General features: G+C 34.1%; 1 protein-coding gene across 10 annotated transcripts in view; it reads left to right on the forward strand.

The window, feature by feature from the left end:
• Window positions 1–26,463, forward strand: part of jvl (javelin-like) — a 125,097-nt gene that overhangs the window by 45,383 nt on the left and 53,251 nt on the right. Inside the window, exon 2 of one of the 10 annotated variants that reach the window (XM_069116187.1) lies at window positions 5,588–5,623. The exons of 8 other annotated variants lie outside the window; for them this stretch is intronic. The gene's annotated coding sequence lies outside the window, so the exon portion shown is untranslated. Of the gene's footprint in view, window positions 1–5,587; window positions 5,624–26,463 lie in introns of those variants that run through there. One more of the 10 variants, XM_069116190.1, reaches the window with a different exon arrangement.

Raw genomic sequence — 26,463 nt, forward strand, 5'->3', positions numbered from 1 at the left:
AAGATAAATCTATCTGCTGCGAACTTTTATTTCTGCGAGCTCTTTCGAATGTTCTCGTCAAGGAGACATCATAATAAAGGGTGGCGCAATACAGATTATTCAGCAATAACATCGACGTTTATCGCGAAAGGTCGTTCAACTTTGGTGTCTTCGATTTTTCAGTATTCATATTATACAATATAATAACTCGATTAATCTTACTGTTACATAGTTTCTATCGTGTAAACAAGAATATAAAAAATAATAAAGATTAATAATACATCGATGCAAAGGGGAACAGTTTTAACCAGGAACAATGACATTAAATATTGAAAAATATTTTTAAATACCCACGCTTGATGCTTGTACAATATAAACGTATCGGATGAGTGTCATTTAAAAAACTATTCTTTATCATCCTTTTTTTCCTCTAATTTTCAGTACTTTACATTCCGTGTTACTATTATTTTTTTTTTTTATTATTAAACGGAAAGCCTGTACCGCAAGGAACGAATTGCTTCGTCAAATAATGTTATTCGCTCGTTGCAAAAGGAAAGCACAGATTACTCTTACAAATAAAGTAATTCTAATCAGACACGCGATACAGAACACGCGTGCAGTTTCGTTTCAGGAACCTACCGGATGTACTTCACAATCGCAATACCATCGTTGTCAATGTTCTATTTATTACATACGTTCAAATTTATAATATGGATAAGTTCTATTCTTAGTAGTACTTAATAATATTAATTTTACGTTTGAAGTTAACATAATTAGAAACGATAGGTATCATCGAATATGTTTAAGCAAAAATCTACGAATTCGAAAGTTTTAAGTAGGGAAGAGGCATCGATATTGAACGCATGGAATGCGGCACTTGTCTTCCGCGATAGATAACTATCCTTAGCTCGTAATAATCGACTTTCATTCATTGTTCTACCATGTTTGTTACGAGTTAGTCTTTTTACGTGACGGTATATGTAGTTGTTTGTACATATTGTCATCCGGTGCACGCACTTGCATTCCACGTTATCGTTCTGAATCGCGAATTACTCGGCGAATGTGCACGGTAATGAAGATCGCTCGGATTAAAGATAATTATAATATTCTGTTGCCTTTGGGATATCAGATTTGAAATGGCGCTCGCGGTGATTAGATGTACGCGTACGCGGAATTTGGTACGAGAATGTCTTGTAGGTGTAACGTTCGACCGTGTATGGATTTAATTTTTAAATTGGTAAATGGATAACAGGAAATTTGTAGGTACCAAGTGGATGTAACAGATTTAGATAAGTTTCGCAAATCTGATAAAAATTGTGCTTCTATTGGCGTACTTACAATTGAGGTAATCATAAAGCGAAGTTAAAATCGTTAAACGAAGTATCATGCTATGACTCTAGTTTCATATTGATTTTTAATTCGAATTTTTCTTCTACCGCGTCCACGAGCTCTCTCGATTCTCTGACATATTTATTATTCAAAAACCTGTTTTCGGGTCATGATATTTCCGGGCCCTGCGTGCAATAATATATTTCTCCTGTATTTTAGCTCCAATTACTGTACGGATACAAATTAGTATACATTAATAATAATTACGGTTATGCCATAGTAATGAAAAGAAATGTTATTACTATATATGCAAAGTCACATTTTTCTGAATGGGATTAAACAAATGAAACCTAACCAGAAGCGTGTATATTTGTGTATTTTACGCACGTACATTTTTGTACGTGTTGTTTTGTGTTACCTTCAAACTCATAAATCTATGAACATCCGCAATCTATTAATCACTAATACGAAATTCTGTCAATTTTTAGAATTCTTCTCCCTTCAAGATATCACATAAAGTTGAAAAATACGTACTCGTGCATCGGTACTTTCTTATTGCGTAAATTATTCATAATGAATCATTTTGTGCACAAGAATGTGCTACAAGTATGACACAAATTATGTTCGCATGATTGATCATGTTGTCGTTTCGTTCATGTTCGCGACAGAATTATCTAACAATCATTATAAGAGAATTCCTATCGTACAATTCTCTACGAACATCATGACGTTAAGATTTAAACGAGCATCAGATCCGAACGTGTCTGGCAATAATCCGCTATGAAGCAAAAGAGAAGAGTTGTACTGTCCTGTCTACCTGTAAGTGTATCATTGGTTACTACGTAACAGCCTCGAGAATTATATCGATCTTTCTTAATAGATGATATCTCTGACGTTTAATGATTTTCTCCTTCCTGTTGTCCTTCCATATCTTTTTTTCCTTTGCCACGAGTTCGTTTTCCATCGTCGTTGTTTTACCTGCTCTTCCCGTATGCTTTTAACTTTCCCTTTTTCCCCATTTAATTCCTTTTATCTTTTATTTCACGGTTTTCTATCGTTCTTTCGGTTCTATTTTGTTATTATTCTTGTTCCTTTTTCTGTAAAGGAGTATCAATTTTTGTATTTCTTCTGAATCATTATGTTCTTCCATTTCTCTCCTTTTAAAATTGACGATTTATTAGGTATGATCACCAGGTTTGTGCATCAAATAGCAGATTATTGACGTCTTTGTAAGAAGTATTCTACTAGGATGAACGTTTTTATTGTTCTTCTTTATTACACTAAACGGCTGAGTAGTTTTCTTCCATCTACGAATTCCAACAAATTATGAAGTTGTTTCATCTGTCATTTCTTTTTCTTTGATTTTTTTAATTGACTTTTTGCGTCTTATTTAATTCCTAGTTATTAGCTATAGCTTTACTTAGGAAAACTCTTGTTTTATTAACTTCGCAACGAAATTCAACAGCATATTTTTAGCACAAAAATACTTCTACGTGCAAATTAATCTTTGCACGAATTCTTCACAGAATCTTGATATAATACAATCTAGCGAAAAGTCCAATTTTCTTTTTACACGATTTATATACAGTAAAAAATCTGTTCAATTTGTGACAAAAAATAAATAAAGATTTTGATAACAATTTGCTCGAAAACGGGATATTATTTGTATTAAGAATAACAATTTGGAACTAATCTTCTATTTCCTATCGTCCTATAAAAAGTCATCGATAATACCAACATATCCAATTTTATATTGCAAAAGACCATATTCAAATCTCTATCGACTCTAGGTATCTACTTCCTCTAGCAGCAACACGTCCCTAAGCTTTCACGTTCCTCTTTCTTTAACACTCTGTTCCACACAAACTTTCTACTCTTCCCATTCTCTTTCCGCATTCTTCGTCCTCCTTTTCGTTGTTCTTGTCTCCGCAGATGCGCCCTCTTTCTACTCTCTTCCTACTCCCTGTCCTTGTTTCTTTCTTTCGGCCTCGTGCATCGTATTTATTGCTAGCCCACACGCGTCACGTGAACGAGAATAAGAACAAGCCACGTGCACGTGTGTAAGACTTGGTCGCTGTTATCAGCGACAATCGTGAACATCGCCAGGACCAGAGGATTCATAAAGGCGAAGAAACGTGAGTGGGATCTAGGAAGTGCCGCTCTATTGGACCAGCGACTCGTCAAGATCGCGTGAGGGATCGATGTTCGTTTCTGGATCGTTGACCCGCGTACCGGTGGAAATCGTTGCATCGTGCTCGCTCGACGCCCACCCCCGGAATGATTTATTCGGATTATAAATTGGCGTGAAACTCCTATATCATCCTGCCGCGGTCGGAACGTTGCGATGCCACGGCGCGAGTCGAACTCGTCAATTTTCGACCCACGCCACGCTCTGTTCTTACGGACAGCACCGCGAAAAAAATATTTCGATACTTGGTTATTATTGGCAGGATGTGATTTAATTAGAAAATTATGGATAATAGAAGATGTAATTGTTTTATTCTCTGTTATTATTGTAGTCCTGTGTTGGTGAATATTACGGGTAATATTCTTATAATATGAGAAACGTGTTATATGAGAATAAAGTATTGTTATTGGATAAAAATAATGAATAATAACACAGCTGGTCATAAGTATATCAGTACAGTTTCTTCTAATATTTAATACAATATTTAATACAAATTGAGTCTCTTATTATATATTTATTGTATGTGTTATTTGCATCGTATGTATCGTATAATGTATGATACTTATAGCTGATAGTGTAAATGGATATAAAATTCGACAATTTTTCCATTTCGAAAGATATGAAAGAAGAACTCTAGTTTTATAGAAGAATAATTCGTTTATCATCTTTCATCCTCAATTATCGTAGAAAAATGTTCTTAGATGAGCGAAAAGAATTATTAGGTATATAGATTTCATTCGTAAGAACGCGAAGCTGCATGTATGTAAAGCTGGGATTAATTAGTGTCAAGTTTTGTGGAATTGCTTGCAATTAGACCGAAATGAGAAAAGATGTTGATGCAGTTCGGATATAGTCTAAAAGTATTAAATTGGTTGGTTTTTGGTTGAACAATGCACGTACTTTCTATGTATATATCTTCCTGCCCGCACCTCATGGAACGTAAATTCTCATTTGTAGTTGATGAATCTACAATTTCGCAACCACGAACTGAAACTCTGTTCGGGTCTTCTAACGAGCCTGCTGCCGCAATCGAGAAAATAACGCTTCTCGTTTGGTTCTTTTTATTTGTTTTATTAGAAAGCAGGAAAATTGGGATCCCGGTGCGATTCGTTGTGTAGGCGTGGGTAAATTGGCAGACCGAATTGTTCGTTATGCCAATAATGGACTGTGAGAAACATTTTAAAACTTACGCGATTGAGTGTTTATTGAAATAAATTCTCTTGATTGATATTTTTATTGAAAATTATTATTTTCTACCTACAAATGATACATTTGAAGTATAGAATTGAAAAATAAAATTTTAAGCAGAATTTTAAAACTAATTACACACATATCTATAGTATAACATATTTCAGCGAGTTTTATCTTTTCACGTTTCAAAATTCTTCTGTTTTACTTTGCTTGCCCTTTATACATACAATATATTACACAGTCTTTAGTAAAATTTCTGAATGGTGCGTATCATTTGAAACAATGATTTACGGAGAAAATTATAGGCCTGAGAAAGTGAAGAAGCGAGGAATGATTTTACTATAATAAAACTTTTTTTCATTTCCTTAATACCTCGATTATAACGATGGTTAATTCCGAGGAATATAGTATTTGGATTCTCTCTTTCTCTCTCTGACTACAATTCCTTGAAACTAGTGCTGCGCTTCCTAAAGTAACAAATGTAATGTTGTAGGTTCATGATTGGAAAACTTTCTCTGTAATAGTCTTCCTTAGAAGCGTTGTTCACTGAACAAGTTAATTCCGTTCCTGTGTTCTTCCAAATGACGCTAAAAGTATCAAACTTGTATTAAAGTGTAAACGTAATGAACTTAAGAAAAGAAGCACAAGTACTTGTAAAATACATTAGAAATGATGAATTGAAAATAGGAGAGATTTACGATGATTTCATATTTTTGAGAAAATTATATATCAGTGTTATTTATTTTTAAGTTCTATTAAATAATCGTAGATTAATTTTTACCAAATATCGAAAACATGTGTTATGTTTTTAGCATGGAATATTAGAAATAAAATAACACCTTTGTTTTCCTTGTTGAAGTTTTACGTTTCTCTAATCGTATGTTTTATTTTCTGTTTCAGGTAAGACAGTAGCTTCTGAAGCGATCTCATAAATTAGTGAGTATAAATTATATTTAATATATTCTGTAGATATATTATACACTTGTTTAAGATAATCTTGGTAGCCCGTTTCGAGTCATTAAATGCTGTTCCGACTATTTTAAATGCACTCATGCTCTAATGCACAGCATTTTTAGTACCTGTTAATAAATTCCAACAGAGACACAAACTTTCAACATAGTTAAACTTAATGTTGTGTTTATGAAACTTTCCAAGCATAAATCTTGGTTATTGTAGACCGCATAATTTAAAATCCTCAATCTACCGTTTTTCAGTTCTACATCGACAATAGTCCTTTTAAGTGGTGAAAATATAGCAGCGAAATTGTACGAAATTATTTTTATTATTTTCGCCAATAGCTTCTTCTTGCAATACTTTTACTGGCGAATAGTGCAGCTTTTTGTTAAAGCCGAGTAAAGAATGATTCTAGAAAGCTATCTCCGTTTCACCTAGATGCAGTTTCATTATGTTTGGCATCTTCTATACGACGTTTGTCGTCTTAGCAAATTTTCGAAAACAGTTTAAATGCATTAAGAGGTTGTTACGTCAGGAAGTTGTTAATTTTCTTGCAGTGCTCGAGAATAAAGTTTGAATGACACGTAAAATGTTCGAAGTGATAATCCAGTAACTGCCGGATATTTTTTCTCGTTAACAGGCGCGAGCGAAACGCAAGCAATCGCGGAACTAATTCTCAGAGTAAAATGAATTTTTTAACACACTTTCAGCTATTGTGACGACGGCAGAAGACTTAATGCTTCGTTTAGTACCTTTTGATCATGCTAGATAGCAGTTCATACGAATTTTATGCATTTCGACTTTATAATTTTGTCAGAATATTACCTTGCTCGTAAAGCGTTGGTCTTCTTGAGATTTGAATTGTTCTTCGCGTTTCGAAAACGAGCGTATTAGAAACAGTACATAAACTTTGTGAAACTGTGAGAGATGATAACGTGCAATGTTACAAATCATATCCGACTTTTCTTGTTTGTAATCGATTTTTATTCAGTCTGTCGTTTTCAAAGGTATTTTATATAAATAATAATTAAATACATCAGTATCGAACAGTCTGCTTATATTACGTTGACTTTAACAAATTTTACTTTAGTTGGCATTTGAAACAACAAATTCGTAATCAAACAATTGGAAAATAAAATGAGAAATATTTAATGTATTCTAAATATCAGTAATATCAGGACTCCTAATACTTACGGTGAAACATTATGTGCTCGTCGCTCTACGTGCTTTATCTAATTTATCAAAATCTAACCAACATGATCTAAGCAATATCTCTGTTCACTTTACCTGATTTTACATAGTAAAGAATCAGACTAACAATTTCGATACATATCCATGGCAACAGAAGAGCAAAAACTTTTTAGTCAAATAGTTTTCCAGTTAGTCTGGCCCGAATGGTATCGTAAAAGCACTCGGTCTGTTGCCTCTCGTACGCAACGTTCTTTTGGCGTCAAGTGTATCGTCTCGTTTCGTTTCCTTCCCTCTTGGTTCCCTTTATTTTCCCTCTTATTTCTCCCCGAGCGAAGATAACCGCGAGCGTGTTGTAGCCCGGGGAACGAGTTTTGCAACTAGGCGACCTCAGCAAGGCGAACGAAGAAACGGCCACACACGTTCAAACTCCCGATAGAACGAACGAAGACGCGAAAGGTTGGCCGTACAAACGGAGGAATGAAAGAAATGCTGAAGAGCAAAGAAAGAAAAAGATAGGAGGCTCGTTTGCATGCCGTGTACGCGATACCGTGTACATACCAGTAGATCGGTGATCGCCTAATAAAGCGAGGCGAACAGACATTCCACTAAGCTTTGACCGCACTTTTACGCGTCGTACGATCTTCGCGAGTAATTTGAGCGTTAATGAGAGAGATGAAACGAGAAGACTCGAACGATCGAAAGGAACGGTATACACGTATCTAAATGAAACATAGGTGTATCGTATCGAGCAGCTTGTTTAACTCTTTAACTAGGAGAACCGGCTGGGAAACTAAAGAAATTCCCCGCTATATATTTCAGGGATTTTAGTCACGCGTTGATAGTACGCGCGGGAAGACGCCACATAGCGCCGACTCAAGATTTCGTTGCGAGCAATCGAGATTCTATTCGAACGCTTCAGAGGTTCACTTTTTGCAGAGGATTTTTTTTTTTTTTTTTGCAAGATAAAGCAATAATTTTGTACGACAAATACGCAGAATGCGCACTTTTAGTTCTTGGAAAACGAAAATATACTCTTGACATAATAAAATTCCATAAACAGAAGTCAGTCAGGTCGAAATGTACAGTTAGCATTTAGTACACGTATACTGGACAGATTTTCAAAGTTGTTTTTCTCGAAAATGAAGCTCGCGTAAAAAAAGCTTTATTCTACATTTTTCGATCTACTTCTCTATGAGGATTCATCCCTTTCTCAGTTGTATCACCAGTTAACGAACACCTTGTTTATTACAAATACTATGATATATGCACAGCGAAAGTCTATTTGAACTTTAGTGGAAATTTTAGTTAAGATCCGATTAATTCAACTTTCGCTGGTTGAGTTCACTTAATGTGAACGAAAAATCGAAATATGTAACGAGGAAAATTGGTGAACTCGTATTATATGAACTCCGATTGTGTAAACTGTTGATTGTGAACCCTGACAAGTTCAGACAAACAAAAAAGTCCTGCTATACAATGTTACTTAATATCATAATGCATTTTTAAAAATACTTGATCCAAAAGTGATACATATTTTTAGAAAAATGTAATGCAGGAAAAATTGTTCAACATTGCCACGACCATGTTGTCGTGATTTTTCCTGAAGCTTCTAATTTACTCAATCGAAGCGCTGATTTGCATGTGTAGACGCGCAAACAAGGTGTAGATCTGCGCGTAATGTCGAGTGTTTGGTTACCTGTTTGATTAGACGGTATACATCTAGGGTTACGTCGATAAGCACACATCGTGTATTCCTAATGAAATCCGATCGCATGTATCGTTTTTGTAATCTTTGCAATGACATTTGTTGTCCTTCTTCAAAGGCAAAGGTGTGAGTTTCGTTTCAAAATTATTATTTTAACCAGTTCTATCTTTTCTATCTACAGGGTCTGACGACGTGTTCTATTTCCTGATTCTTCGAAACCGAATCGAAAATAACTGGTACTTTTTCTTTCATTTGCAAAGAATGACTCTTTAACATTATTTAAATTCACATTTCAATTGTTACGAATTTCACATCTTATACATATGTACGTACGATACGTGATACGATTATTAATATCTTGTTTCTATTATTATTTCCTATAGAAAGTTGAAAATATATTTCTTTGTCTTTGATATCAAAAATGCAAGTGATGTTGACGAGACAGAAATATGTAATTATTTTCTAAATTGTTCGTTTTAAATTCTTAATTATTTTATTACATTGTCAAATAGTTAATCGAGACGAGCATGTGTACAAGGATGAACGTAAATTATTTTCTATTTTCTATTATCAACTTATACATTTCGACAGAATATTTTATAGCTTTGATTTTTGGTGACACGTTCGTTTCCTCTCGATTAGGGGAAATTAGTTTTCAATGAATTGCCGTGGTCAGGACAGTCGAAACCTAAAAAAGAAAATGACAATCGTACATCCTGCGGAAGCGGATGTTCGCCGGCACGCTTGGCTGACTTCTCCAACCTTCCACTCGTCTGGTCTCTCGTTTCCTACCTGCGCATTGGTGCATCATTGTTAAAAATGCCAGTTCGTTGCAGTATTACATAAATGCGCGTAAATGCGAGCATTCCAATGATACATTGTTGAACTTGAAGGTGTTTTTTTTACAAGAGAACAATTTCCGTTGACCTTTCGTTGCAAAGCTCGATATTATGTATCTAGCACGCTGTTCTATTTCTAAGTGGAAATTAAATTCATTAGATTGCACATCGAACCTGCAAATTCATTGAAACGTAAAATCATCTAGGTGGATAACTTGGTCTTCTTAAGTACATCCTGCTCGCCTATTTTTAGCCAAATATTGCGAATTGTATACGCGAAGCGTATCGGTAATAGAAATAAAACTAATCACTTTAGGGAATAATATAAAAAATTGTATATTTTAAAAAGGTATTGTAGGTTTACACTAAAATGAACGAAAGAGGATATTAACCGATAGATAAAATATCTACAATCACCTTGTAAATTTTATAATTTACGATTCAAATATTTGTTTATTGTTGCATATTAGCAGATGGTAAATACGCGAGAATAAGTTATGAACAAATGTTTTTGCTTTTATGAACAAATTCTATTAAACATGCAGAATAATAGGTGAAACTTCCCAGAGAAAAAATCAATGGCTCACGCCGTTGTACTGCTTCGTAGCTTGCACATGCCACGCGCATTGAATTTTTGCTCACCATATGCACCGATTTCGATTCTAGTGGCTCATTTACCGCACTCGCTGCACGAGTTCGTTTACGCACGCACATTGAACTTCGAGGTGCATTGTGCATGATACTCTTGAGGGGTTTGAAATGCGTTCGTCTGCGTTGCCTGCAACGTGTCAGCGTCGTAACATTTTATCGGGCACGAGTCTACACGATAGACATCGGACATTGCCACCCCAGGAAAAATAATACAACGGTTGAATTGTAATCAAAAGCGAGCAAGGCGTTTGAACCGCAGTAACCTCTCGATATGTGTCTTCCGGTTCGAGCTGGTCGCTTTGCAGCGGCTTCTTTGCGAGCTCTGTGATATTATTCGTGGCCAAGCATTTTGATGCTTAGCAAGTATGCTAGTAGAAATGTTAAAATAAAAGTTTTCTCCAAGAGGAAGAAAGAATTTTCAGCGAAAAAATTGTTTAATTGAATGAATCGATTGTATTTGATGAACTTATTACGAATTGTATTTGTAATAATTAGAATTACAGCGTTCTAATTAAACTGCAGATTTTTATGCGCGTTATGAAAAATATACAAAATACGTGTAATATTGAAAAACGCAAGAAATATTTAAAGTGAAATACATACTTGTTATAATATTTAATCGGTGAAACAAATCTTTGTGTATAATTTCCATTTGAAAGTTATATTGATAGAAGTATGAAATTGCATAAAAACCCACGGTCTAATTGTGATGAAATGTATAGTATTGTGTTATTATGTTATATGTTTGCACTTTTTCAGTCAGTTTGAAATTCATTGTATATACTTATTGTGTTTTGGTTAGGCAATGTTAGAGATAGACACGTTCTAAGATAGAAGAAACCAAACCCAAATTTTTGAAATTTCATTAGAACTGTGATAAGATGCGATCTTTGTGATTATATTAGTCAAATAGAAACAACTCTGGAAATGTAGAGATATAGAAAATACAAAATATTTGTTACAAACATATATTTAATAGAAAAATAATACTACATTACGAATGATGATTTTATGTATATGATAAATACTAAAGATAATTTCACTGAATATTATGACTTATTATAAATAATGAATAAACTGTTTAAATTCTGTTTTGATTTCTGCGAAATATATACTTGTATTGAATATCTTGTAGCTTTATATACATTTTCAGATTCATTTCAAATTTTACCAATATAATGTCGATTGATAGTGGAATGATATGATAGTCGGAATCTAATAACAGTGGAAATGAAATTTTATAATGTTTCGTGTAACACATGTAATACATATATTCATACAACGTGCCTACGAGTAATCTTACTTTCATATTTCTTCTATGTATGAGTGTAATAAATAACACGACATTGGTGACACAGCTTTATTTAAAAATTTGCATCGCTTCGATATTAATTCATCGTTCTACAAGCGTGTCGCACAGTGATATCGCGAAAGATCGGCATACAATGTCTAGCCGCGAATGGAACGGAATTAGCAGAATGGGAATGACACGCAACATGCAGCTAGCAATTCGATTCCCGTTACAACGAAAGAATAACGCGTTACACGGTAATCTCCAGCCATCTTACAATTTACTATATTTTCGCCGTTATTAAGAGCGAAGTATCTAGCTGGATACCGTTCCATGTTAAACAAGAAACCTATATTTCTCCGCGATTCATGGCATTATTTCACGCGGTAATGAAAGCACGAGATGGACGATGTTGTATGCTCTGTCATCTTAGATCGAACAGGTTATATTCGTAATTTGCGAAGAACGTTTCGTCAGTCAGCTGTGAGCAGATAGTCTGTCTTAAATCTGTCTGTATTAAGTATCGATGCAAATCTATAATTTTCGATGTTAATGTTTCGCAATGCGTTTCTCTTTTTCGAATCGTAAATTGATTCTAAGGAGGAATGAACTAAACAGGCTTGTTGAACAACTTCGAAGTATGTAGTTTTATAACGGTAGATTTGTAATTACGTATTCAAAAATTATTCGTAGATTTTACGTAGGGAATTGCTTGTTTATTAATTGTTATTTATTTTATTAGAAAGTAGATAGAGTTTTGATTTAACTGTTGTTATTTGAGTAAAAGTAGATACGATCAGGTATGTATCTAAATGTTATCGATTTGTATCTTTTTATTTCGGTCAATTCTGGGAGAAGTGGAATGTATGAATCAAAGAATTAACATGTCGGAAATAATGAACCTAATTCATAATAAAGTCGATTTGAATTTGAGAGTAACAAGAGAGTAATAAGAGGATCTAACCTTGAATTTTTAAGCTCTACTTATTCCCGCAATGTAGGGTAAAGGAGAGAAGATAGACGAGAATGCTGTAATCGGTGTAACTAGATTTGATGTAATCGGCTAGAATCAGCTGAGCTTGTATCCGACAGACATATACGTTTCAGTGATTATGTATGACTTTTACCAGTTGTAGTTCTATACAATCTTAATTTGCGCTTTTACGTATTTTCAAGTAGGTAAAAGAGATGTTTCAAAACCTGTCAGCAAGCAAAACTTTATATAGGAAACCAATTTTATATAGAAGTAAGAAATTGTGAAAATTTCTGTGATAATAATATTTTTATAATATAATATTTCTAATAAAGTGAGGATGAAGAATATTATACATACTTATTATACATACTTATACATATTGATGCTGATAAATTTTAAATTTCAAGATATTCGTTAGTTGTTTCTTCTAATTGTAATAAAACTTTGAAAATAACTTTAGTTTATAAAATACAGATGTGAGAGTACCTAAAATGAACGTTTGCAAGATTTCTCAAATATCATATAAAAATATTGTATAAAGTACGTTATAAATTGTAAATCCTCCGTTGCACTAACAATAATGAATAATTCCAAAAGTAATTATTAAATTATTAATTAAATTATTGCCAGTCCTCTATTTATCCCAGCGCAAACTCTCTTAGAATCTTCAGTTTTCCTGAGATCAGTCTCGCGCGTGTATCTTATTTACATCTCTTCCTGTTTCCAACACTTAGCAGAAGCGCGGAAAGAAGAGCTCAGTCGGGAAAATATCGGTCAAGATGCTTCAAGCTTTCTGAAAGCTGAACACAAGCAGCACTTACCGCATAATTGTGCTTCTCGGTTTTGCTTGTTGATTTATCGAGTCTTATCGTCTTATTGATTAAATACAGTCGATTTTTATTGCAGATTATGATATCGAATATCTGTTAACGGTTAAAAAAATATTCCTTGAAGGTTAAAACTTTATTAGAGATAAATCATCGCTTTGTTCCAACGTTTCATGAACAACATTGCAGTTCACCTTTTCAGTTGACCCGAAATGCCGGAACAAAGCGCGACGTGCTATTAGAAACACGATCGAAGCTCAAAGAACCACTAATATACCAAGTAAAACAATTGTTTACCTACAGTAGATAAAAGTATAAATTTGCACAGTTTAACTGCGATAATCAAATCGAAATGTATTATAAAGACAACTTTTCATCCGGCATAGTGAAACCTTACGTTTTCCATAGCATAATTATGTTGTATCCACAGTCCAAGAGCCTTTCCACTTTTTATCACGTGTGCGGAGCATGTGTTGCAACCCTCACCTTGTTCGAGCCACGTCGCTTGTCCAGGATTAAAAACAGGCGGTTTTCGACGAGATTAAGATGACTATCTACGAAACTACATAATCGTTACTTCGACATAGTAATGATCGAGCAATTTGCAGTATCGATCTTCGGAAAAATACAGATCTCGAGTCCTGAAAGTTCGCTTGAAAAAGTGTCGAGAATGATAGCTACAGGTAGGAAACAGGTATTGATATGGGTTCTGTTCTGGGTAACAGGATAGTTTAGTAAGCTATAAATTTTTTATCATGGGTGTGAAATTTTCTTTCCGCGTTTGAACAGAGATAAGGGAAATTTTCGAGTTCAAGTAAAATGTTGTAGTCGGTGTAAAGCGTCAAGTTAATGATACCTGTATAAGAATAATGTAGCAAAATGTAATTTAGCTACATTAGGTGGTTAGGGGACAGACAGTTAAGATAATCCAGGAATGAAGTTCCTAGAGATACCGGATTCAGACTATACGTTCGCGCGTTTTATTGTTCCATTGCCAATCTTCGTACAATTTTTATTATATAAATGTTGTATTTATTACAAAAATGCCTTTGAATGGTCCAAACATATTTAATAGTAATACCTATGTATTTCATCGTATAAAACATTTATCGCCGTAAAAACATGAAAGTTTAGGTTTACTGGAACTTCTTTGTATTTTTAACTCACATGCGTATCTCGATTTTCTTCAGAGAGAAAATAACTTTCTCGAGAGCGTAAAAATCTGTATGCGTTGACTTCATCTCGAAATTAAATATTATATGGTTAATGTTCTTTCAATACTGTGACCAAACTCTCACGAAACTTTCGATTTGTCATTAACTTACGGATCTACGAACCAGAAATGAGGTAAACATGAAAAACACGATATCTAATATGGACAGGTAACTTCCTTTTACGTCGGAACAAACGTCGAGTAAAAAGTTTATTTGAATTTAAATTTGAAAGCGCGTATATCCATACGAGCAATAACAGACAAACATAGCATAATTAATAATGAACGTAATAACTATATTTCACACATGATTTTTTAAAAAAGAACGAACAATATCACGGGCACATGACAATTGAAGCTTTCATCCTGGATCTTCGGAAAGATCGGTTTCGCGGGTATCGGTAGAAAATCGCGTCTATAGTCGATAGGTTGTAGTCCGTGGCATTCCTCTCAAAGACGGTTGAACGGCCTCGTAACGCCTCAGAGAAGGAATGATTGAGCCGCAGTCGAAGAAGCAGCCGCAGAGCTGCCTCTCTACCATCATTTAACCGGATTAGGAAGCCAGTCTGAGAAACGGCCCTGTCTTTGCTGTACTTCGGATGCAATGTCAACACGTGTATATACGCCGTTGCATCGCGAACCACGTGTGCGTTGAAACTCTTTCGCATCACGAACGTGCGTGCATTATCGTTTCGAACATCATCAAGTGTCTTTGAACACGTTGACCGCCATGGTGGTCATCACTGATCAACGTTATTGAATCTTTTGAATGGATAAAATAAGATAAATGTCACGGAGTAAATAAATAATTCTATCAGTGACAGTCAACGTGTTAAGCAGTCGTTTCACGGTGTGTGTGTACACGTGACTGCGCGGCACACGCTTGTAAGCAATGCGTTTGAAGTTCTCTTCCGCTTCCTGTGCGTTCACGAATAATCTAAAATAGATATCTCCAGATGATTAATCATAATTCTATGTAGTATCTTGCGAAAGGATTTGTGAAACGAATCGATCAATTTCCTTTTCTCTTTTTTAATTTCTAAATTTCAAGAGAGATTTACGCATTGTAAAGTACAAGCTATAAATATCGAAGCACTAACTCGTTACAGTTGTTGTGTAATTCGAATAAAATTTAGTTTATTTAGTAATTTATATTATAGCGTAGCTAACGTATGTAGCTGTACTCTATTTGGCGAGTATAGTGCAGTTATATTACGTAGTGCTTTGTAGTTTAAGTCGTACACAGTTGTTCATTTAATCTTGGTCTTTGTGTCTCGTAGAAAGAGCGTTGCCACATAATGTTATCAATGTCTTGATCGTTATTATTACATGAACGCGTTGCATCATTATTTAAATCAACTCGAAAGATCGTTGGAAGAATTGATCGACGAGCGAGGACATTTTTATGTTCCACTGTGATGTTTTTTTTTTAGGTTTTTCTAGATTTCGGGGAATTTTTGGATGTTTATACAAGGTGATAAGTTTTTTCATTTGACAGGTTTCAATGATTTTCATTGCAATTCGATTCGATATGACTGTTTCTTGCTTTGGTATGGTACTTAATTGGGGGAAAGTAATCCCTTGCGGTTTAGTAAAATTTGTTCTCGTTGCACAATATTTTTGGCATATCTCGAAAATTTGTTATACCGTGAAATATCGATAATCCGGTCGGTTGATTCGCAAAATATAAAATTCACAATTACTCGTAGTTATATTTCACGTTGGAGCTGCGAATTGTCATGGAAGTAAGCTTATGTGTTCCGCATAGCGTGCGACAATTCTTCTAAACAAGCCTGCCTAGGGCAGTATGAATTTCATGCTTCAGCCGCGTTTGACGGTTCGTTAAACAGACCACCGTGTATTTTGTAATTGTTCTCGAAAAATACATGGTATATAGCTTATTTGCCAAGCAAACCAGAAACTTCCACGAATTAAAGTTTCTCTTAAGCTCCGTTCACACGTTCAATATCGAATAATGAATATCTCTAATTTATTAAATTATGTGTCTATATAATGATGTATTTACGATGCCCGAGTGTTTCCCATCGGCTGTGGGTAAATATACCAATGTGTAAAAATTAGAAATTATCAAAACCATTCATTATCAAATTCATTTGGATTTAATCCTCTGCCTTTGAAGCTGATCTTGATATCTCTTTGAATTTACAATTTAATTTTGTTTTATGATTTTCCTGGACTTTAATGTGTCAGATAAAATAAATATGTAATTTAATTTCCTTTTCGCGTATATTTCTATCGTTTGGAAATTGGATTATTCGTGACTCGTTGGATTATTGAATATCGGATTATCGGAATACCATCGTACTACAAAAATTCCAAATTCAATGCACAATTTCAAGATTATCAATCTGTTCGTAGAATTTGCCTTTTTCTTTAATAATAATTACTTATCCACATCGCTTTGTATACTTACTAGCACGTGATCTATACGAATGTTTGTTTCTGATTATGATTAAAATTTGTCGTTAAATAGTAGTTTTGTTAATACTGTGTAAATATACGTAAGTTTGTTAATGCTGTGTAAATAGAACGCAAATATTTCGGCGAATAGTTCACGGACTGCGTAGATTTTAACTTGAACGAAGAGTTCTCCGAATTCAAGGGAAATAAGGCGAAAACGTTGCATGCAAAACCGACAATAACTCACTCTTGAGAGTACAAGAGTCCTCGATTTCGTATCGAGAATTTTCACGTAATGTATCAGATAAATTTGTATGTTTTCAATCTTCACTGTTGGCGTGTTCGTACTGAATAATTAAAGATTGTAATTATGTAATCAACTTTGATTACGCGAAAGCGCTCAAATGTCTCGTGCTTCAAATTTATGTCCCGTAAATACGGTTCAAGGCCATTATTCTTAGCTGCAAATATCGTATCATTAACCTTTACGTGAATGTATTGCAAAATCGTTATGTGACTAACTTCTGTTATACATATGTATATCGTGTATTCGTATTAATGTGTGTGTGTGTGTGTGTGTGTGAAAAACACTTTCGAATTTGTAACTTGAGTACTTATTATTTACAGAGAATAATTGCTTTTATTGTGCATTTCTTTAAAAGTATTTATATCTTGTAAAGCACTCTCTTATAAAGTACAATACTACTCTTGAAAAAGAGATATTATTTCGCATACATATTATTGTTTTATATTCTATTCGTACTCTACGCGTAACAAACAAATGAACGAATACATATGCCTATAATTAACTTAATAGAAATTTGAAAATATGAAAAAATATAATATAATAATAAATATACATATATAACAATAAATCTTCTGAAGATAGAATTCTATTAATGATCCTTTTTTACTTTTTACTAAAACGGAATTTTATAATCATTATCTTTTTAACTCGACGAAGATAAAGTATCGAAGTGTCATTCTTGGAAAGTTATCATATTTCATTTATAACAAGCATTTAATCAATACGTGTTATAATGAAAAACAAAGGACGCACGTATATGCACTCGATTCAAATGAAAAATATGTTCATATTTAACTGAATGAAATTTTAGTTTGGTAGTTCAAACTTTTCATGTACACAATTTTATTAATCTTTCTGTCTTAAGTCCGAACGATAAGGCATTCTATAATTGCTATTCAACGGTTAGTGTCAATCTCGAAAAAGAAGGATCGTATTTCCCACTACAAACAATAAGCAATATGCGGTACAATAAGAATCGCTACCACTAAAATGCAAAACATCATTCTTCAACTTTAGTAAACCCGTGTAATTATAGTCGCTAGTTAAATACCGTTAAATCACCTTCCTTCTGAGCAATTCTAGAATTGATCGTAAATATCCCTCTCAATTCGTAATGCATTTTCGTAACCACCAGCGACGGTAGCGAGCACGGTTCGTGTTTGATAAGATTTTAACACACAACGCTATTCCATTCCGTTACGATAGTCTTGATACACGTGCAAATATTACAGTAATTGCGCTCACGTACTCACATATTCCCGTCAAGTAACCATCAGTTGCCCTTCTCTTTCCTCGGGTTAATGCGTGTTTGTTGTTCACGCATTGTGCGGTCCTTCCTTTTTGCGATCAGTTCGATAGTCTCGAGAGAGCACTTTTACTTTTGGCTGGTTTCCCTAGCGCGAACAATCGACAGAGTACTTACATGGTGGACAATTTTTCAGTCGTTGATTGCGCCGCAATTATCGTACACCGTTTAGAAGATCCTCGGTATCTAGAAGGTAGGAGTTTCCGGTCCTGCGACTACTACAACCGGCAGCAAGCACTTAATTACGAGTGGTCAGATACCGTATCGCATCTCGATGCACTTTTGCGTATCGTCCTTATAAGTTATTTAAGATGCGCTCTGGATGCGACTAATTTGACTCTGGCTCGGATCTTCGATGGCCATTTTTGTGCACAAGAAGGTACTTGATGTTTAAAAATAGATACATTATAGGTTATTAACAGACCAGGGGTTTTACGAGGATGTGAGATTCGAAGATGTAAAAATACATATCGTAGAATTCGTATAAAATGCAAAGATATATAGTATATTCAAAATATAGTACTCACTGGGATATTTGATAGGTGACACAAATCTTTGCTTAAACTTCACTTTTTTATTTATAAAAATATGAATTTGCATAAAAATTCACTGTCTAGTCATTAAATTAGTATTGTGTAATAGTTGCACCTTGAGCAATGCTTCATCTTGAATTATTTATTCTTTTGTTGTTCTAACGTGATAATATTTCCTTGTCAAAGCAGATTTTTCCAAGGATTTGCTAACCTTTGGTCTCTGGATTCTATCTGAGTACTTGTCAATGGTCAATTGCTGCTAGCAGCTGATTAATTATATCCGGTTTATATATTTTATCTCTGGTTTAAGTATATCGGGGAAGTACTGATTATCGTCGTTTTTAATCACTTTGATAAATTGATGCTCCTATTTTTGTTATAGTTTGTTATAGGAAGGAAATATGAATGCGATCTTCTTAGAACGACTATATCGTGGCATGATTGATCTTTTTTCTTTTTCATCTGCTTAGTAAAGACTATCCTGTTGAATAATGAATCATCTTTCTAAATTGGTAACGCTACTCGACTTATCTTTATTTGTCGAATAGTCTGTTAGATGGAGATAGATAAAATAAATGAGACACCTGTCAAGTAGCATTACTCATCAGGATAAAAAGTATGCAGTTGCAAATTGACAGACATAGATTCGCATATTGTGCATCGATATCATTGTGAAATTTTCGTTTTACAAAAGGCAATTGTCTGATAATGAAAATTGATGAAATTCCTTTTTATTCTTGTTCTTCGTTTATAAATACTTACAGCGTAAAAAATAAAAACGTTACAATATCTACAATAAAATCGAATTAATTTGAAGCACGAGTCAAGTAAATTTCATATGGAAAATGTTTTTGCATTTTCAAAGGGAGGAATGGTAGTATATATGGTGATATCTAAGCTGGACATAGATATAGTGCTCAACGATGTTAATTGCCTTATAATATCAGGTTACATTCGTGGCACGAATTATGGTTTTGATTTAATAGAGACGACGCGTACATGGTTTTGTAACACACTTTGCTTTGAACTCTAACATTAATTTCAGTTCTTTTTCGCACTGGGAATTACGACATACAAATTACATGAAGTAGAATTTCGATAATTCTGTATGCTTGGAAAGAGCATATTATGAAATATAATAATACCAAATTATCAGATATGCCGAATTTTCATACAAATACTGGATCAGTAAGGATTTAGTACCGTAGAGCGTTTCCATATTTTGCATCTGATACGATATCACAGGAATAAAAAATGAAAATTGTCTTGCGATTTATTCATCCAAATTAGTTTTTCACCCAAATTTAGTTTTAAAGTAACACATTAGAAATATGAATTACAGCGTTTATAAATTTTTATTCTTCATTGTTCATTTTTACAATAGTGTTACATTATCCTTCGAGGCTTAATATTCAGGATATTAATTCATCAGGATTAATAGATTCTATTATAGACAAGATTTATTTAGCATTTACTTTATTTAATATTATTATATATGCACCACTATTAAGAACAACGTTATTTAAAAAAAAAAAATTAATCTCTTCAAACACTGACAATATTTTATACTCTGTACGATAAAATACACTATAAGATAGTAGTCGATAATTGTGAGCATTTTCTTTAAAAATTGCTACATCCATCGCTACCCTTCGACATGCGTCAATCGTTGTTTTAAGCGAAAATTCCTTCTACGCAGGATCATTTTGTTGCAAAAAGTCGCGTCTCGAGTCTGCGTACCGTGAAATCCACGGACGAGTATCCTGTACAAATAAAAGAACGAAATGGCACCGCGTTCATGCATTTTCTCTGTTGATTTGTAGAGCGTGGCCGCTGTTTTATCCATGGTCAAGCTAGCCGGTCGGTAGCTACTTAGCCATAATGGCACGTTATCAACACTTTACATCGCTTTATGTTACGGTGAATCTGAAACACTTGCGGTTCTACGCGAAAAAAGATTTCTCCAAGTTTCGTGAACACGTGTGTACATATGACAAAGGTGACGATAGAAACTATTTGAGGAGCGAAGTCTTCGACGATTACGACTTACATTTACTTGCCATTGAATGTTCGTCACGTTGTTTGTCAGATTCGTAATACTCGTCTTCCACCCTTGGACGACGAGGGTTGAGTTAATTTTGACTCACATATATTTTGTTATTTTCTTAGTTACGTGTTATTATCTTATCAAACTTTAAGAGCGATTTTATCTTTTAAATAGTTTATCTTATTTAAATAGTTTATTTTATCTTTTAATAGTTACGAACGAATGGGATTTCAAAATGTTTCTTAGAATACATACAATATGGGCATATCAGGTCTGTAAGTATGAAACCGGAATTTGCCTATAGATGGCCCTAGCTGATAATGTAGTTATCACTAAACTGCGTCATTGGTGCCAAAAGTCTTTGACATCTCACAAACATTTTCGACTCAGAACGATACAAGTTTCATACAACAGCATAGTTTGTAATAGCGTTGAACATGTCAAATTTTGTGCCTGGAAACTACGATTTGCGGACAGCATTGATTTTCTGTTACCATTTGAAGAAAACTGCTGCAGAATCGCATTGAATGCTTGTCGAAGCTTACGGTGAGCATGCTTTTGGTAAATTACAGTGCTTTGAGTGGTTTAAAAAATTTAGAAGTGGCAATTTTGACGTGAGGAACGGAGAACGTGGAAGACCACCGAAAAAGACCACCAAGCTGTTAAAACCTGGCGAAACCGTTAATACTGAGCGCTACCGACAACAAATGATCGATTTGAATCAAGCTTTGCGTGGAAAACGACCAGAATATCAAACAAGGTAACACAAAGTAATTTTGCTTCATGATAATGCACCATCACATACAGCAAAACCGATCAAGGAAACGATCGAAGCATTCAGTTGGGAAATACTTTCGCACGCGGCTTACTCACCAGACTTGGCTCCGTTTTATTTATTTTTACTATTTATTTGCATCGATGGGACACGCACTTTCTGACCAGCACTTCACTTCTTACGAAAATGTACGAAAATGGCTCGATGACTGGTTTGCCTCAAAAGAGCGACAGTTTTTTTGGCGTGGCATCCACCAATTGCCAGACAGGTGGGAAAAATGTATAGCTAGCGATGGGCAATACTTCGAATAAAATATTTTTAATCATTTTCATACAATAAACGTGTATTTTCTATACAAAAATTCCGGTTTCATATTTACATAGCTGGTAAAAGTTTTCTATTGGAAGTGTTCACAATATCTTGTGTCTCAAAATATGTTAAAACGAACGATGCTATAATAAAGTAGATTTTAGAAGAAATTACGTTCGTTCTAGCGTGCCCCGATATGTGTACAGAGATATTCTAGAAGAAACAATCGTGCCAGGATAAAACAACATCTCCTTCTCGAGCACAAGATATTCGTGTTACCGATGAGTTTCAACGCGATTTCACTTGCTCTGTCTTGATTCCCATCATCCGCCATCTGCTACATTTTCAGAACACCTGTTTGCCGAGAGTTCGTCCATGCTAACCAACGTTAGTTGGTGCACTTCCTCATTGTATCGTTGGTAGTTCGAAAATAAAATAAAATAGGAAAATGGCCGCGTGTGATTCATACGGAGCTTAGTCCCGAGACGTATGAATATTAGCCATTTTGTCTAGCATTATATAATCACGATTTCACTCGATATATTTTTCTCTTCTTTTTTATTGCATTTCCCCTTTTTGCTTTTTGCTTATTGTTTTTTCTCTGGCGCAGACGTGCATCATGTTATAAGTGCATACGCGCGTAGGATGGAAGGGAGAGTTGTGATATGTTTCTCTCATAATTGTTCGTTTTTGTACGTACAAAGTTTGGAGCTTTGATATCACGTTTAGGATTAAAGTGATATGAAGATAAAAAGACACTCTAGTGGGGTAAAAAAAAAAAAAAAATAGAAAATATCCTTTTAATATTGACGTGGAAATACTATTTTTATCTTGTTTAGAATTATTGTAGTGAACTTTTATGTAATCTAGTTTTATTTCATTGAAGGATGAATTGCATCAGATATTCTTGAATAAAGAGGAATATTTCAACCGTTTGTCAATTATGGATATGTAACGTATTGGGTAACAGCGTCGAACATAATATAGTGCGATTAGTCTCTAACTATCCAAATAGTTTTCAAATATTTTGCATAAATAGTTGAGATACAGAAAATAGTTAAAAAAAAGCTGAGATTAGTTGTAAATTCGTTTGACTACTGGAATAATGATTCAATTTTCGGTACAGTTATTTGTAATTACTAGTATCTGGAGGCAACGTTAATTTTTACGGCTAGGTAATTCTATTTAGAATGCAGAATATACGGTATCCAAGCAATTTAGCAGTCATTTCTTCTAGCGGTGAAAGAACTACATATATTAATTTAAACGAAGAATGAATGCTTCTTTGCTTCAAAATGCATATGTATACATCGTGCAGCGAATATTTACGAACTTGGATCGATATTGCTAAGGAAGATGGTTAATAGCGTGTTTTGTTCAGATAAATGAATTTTCTTCGAAATTAATCTTTTTTAAATATTGTACAAATGTAAAAAAAGTATTTGACTATATAGCAGTAATATGTAATAGGATACTAGCACGATTACATAAAATGTACAGCAAAAACGTAGTATTTATGATCCTTTTTCCCTTTTTTAAAATGAACACAGTTTCTCTGTATGAAGCTACCGTATTACAGTTATTAGTCAGAATAGTACAATGCACGCTTGATTAAATGTTATTTTCAGCGAAGGTTTGCATTATTTCTTGCAAGTTTTTCGTTACTAGAAAAACATACCTACAATTTATGTTGCATGAAAATTATTTCTCGTAGTAATATGTTATTGTAAGTACTGGCAGCAGGGGTCAAAGTGACTTTCAGATTATATCGACGATTGTTGTAACTTGCAATTTGTCTCTTTATCTGAAAACCACGATTCATCTGTCTGAGTCGAAAATATACTCTGAATAATGAATAGTGATAAGTATTATACAACGTATCGTGTCATTTTCATTTTTGTAATTTCATTTTCTCAGATTGGTTGATACGCGAACATATCTACATCATTGGTCGATCATAAGGAGTTAAATAAAAGCTTAAATAACATATTAATACTTACGTTAGAACGTAATCTAGACTGATTATTGAGTTTCGTAGATCCCAATGTTCGAAATTGTTATTCAAGTTTCTAATTTGTCCTTACTGTTTTAAAAGTAACCTACCTCGAGCAAGTTCTTCGGGTAGAACAGGACATTATCTGGAAGTTTACAGAAAAGTCATCTATTTACTAAACGCATAACGTTGGCGCAAACAGTAGACTTCAGGAAACAACGGAGTTGCAAAAATATCATTTTTCTAATTTTCCATTCTTAGCCCTTAAGATCATCTTTTAACAGTTTTGATGTTTTCCTAATACAATGTTGACTTACTTTGAATTCTGACACTTGAAATATGTATAGACGATAAAAATATAGATATGTACGTATAAACATGTATGATACGATCTTATTTGTAGATGTGAAACTTTCTAATTGTGTTAGATCCATCAAAAGTAACCTATCGGAGCCACGTTCCTTTATCTATCCATCTTCTCATCTTCTCTCGGAACATACATCTCTTCTTATATTATCAATTTCTAAAAAAAAGAAAAGTACAAGTCGAAAAGGTTAAATCTCAGTCTTTAAGTTTTAACATCGTTCCCATTCACTATATACACGTTTAAAGCACCTGTCTTCCTGAATACAAAATACGTGTCGCGAATTAGCGAACTGGAGAAGACGTAGTCGTGGTCAATTAGCTTACATAACTATGCAAACACGGGAAGCGATAAAAGTAGGTAGCTTCATTGTTCGTTCATTTGTCAGCAACTGCATCATCGTCGCTATCAGAGTGCAAGCTACCTGCTTATTAACGATGTGAAAATACGGTGACTCGCAGAACCATCGGGGAGTTCCGACTATTCATGCTTTTCCATCTAGAAAGCGCACCGTTGGACTCGAACGCATTTAGGATATCGGTTTCTTACGCGGATAATACGATATCATTCTATTAAGCAATTCCTTTCTTTCTTTTCGATTCACGGATACAGCGTATCGAAATTTTGCCTAGTTATACTGCTATACTTTCCCTCGTTCATCTGCGGAAATATTATATATGGTGAGAGCTGGTAGAAACTTATCACGAAATAACCGCGTTCTGATCTTACATCTGATTCGTCGTATTTATTCCAGATTCGTAGTTCGTTAAGCTGATGCCTTATTCGTAAAGAGTACTAGAATTTCTAGAAATTTTGTCGATCCTTTCTCAGATTTTTGTTGCATCGTATTAGATTCTATCTTAAATTCTTATGTTAGGTTATCCTGAAAGTCTCGTCGGTTTTAAGTCTTTAATTTTGTAAGGACATAACTCCTTCGAAATTGAACATTTTTATTTAAAATAATTCTCGTTATGTTCGATACGCTAATGAATTCTTCTGGAAGTCTTTGGTAAATCGAGAAATATCATTAACATAAGGAATTATTATTTGTTAGAAGGTATATGTGAGAATGATGAAAAGTTGAGGGGAAAAATGGTGCAACTACATCTTCCTTAAAAAACAAGAGAACGATTTGTAACAGCTGTATTTATGTGAAGAATTTTTTAATGAATTCAGACATACATACATTGAAGGTAATAGCGTCATACTAAATATATTTTCACTTACATCATTCTGAAATTCTCATGACTTTCTCATATTTCATACCACGTATTTCTCATATGATAGCACCATTTTGCATGTTTCTTCTGTAAATATACTTTTTTACACTTTGTAGACAAACTGAGTCGTTTAAATTCCTCAAAACATTTGAGGAAATTACAGGATTTTATTACATCACATACAATGGAGACTATTTTCCACTTAACGTAAAAATTCTAATATTTAAGTTTTGTGGTAATTCCAAGAATAATTCTAACCTGGTATTTTTAAAAGCAGTTCAATAAAATTATACGAACTTTTAATTCATTCCTATTAATTTCTACGAAGTTTAACACTTTTATACAAGTCTAAGAAAAATATGCAGTGAAATATCGCTCAAGATGGTAGGGTAATAATGTTTGGGTTTTCTTTTGAGAAAAATTCGATTAATTAAGAAAATATCCGCCGACGTAGGAAAGATCCCGACAAAATTCTGAAAATTAAACAAGAAGGTTGAAAAATCATCAGTAATTGCGCAAGAATTATTGCGGACTCGATATGTATTTGAAAAATGTACTGTACCAATAACCTAGAAAATTGATTGTATCTCGATCAGAGAAAGGCAGCAACAGTAAAAGTAACAGTCGTCTAAAATAGAACGATATTAGGTACTTTTTTGTTACACTGTGCGTACTCCATAATTTTATATATCTATTTCGAGTAGCATGCATTTTCTCTTGTAACACTTTAAACTGTGAGTTTCTTTTCACTACGCTTCTAGGCTTCGATATCTACGGGAAGTATGATAATTACATAATAACCACGATTCAATATTGCTTATGTCCGAGTTTATTCGTAAGAGATGTCTGTTTTA

This window comes from Bombus flavifrons, chromosome 7 (assembly GCF_040668555.2).
Source record: "Bombus flavifrons isolate JBK064 chromosome 7, iyBomFlav1_principal, whole genome shotgun sequence".
Taxonomy (NCBI): domain Eukaryota; kingdom Metazoa; phylum Arthropoda; class Insecta; order Hymenoptera; family Apidae; genus Bombus; species Bombus flavifrons.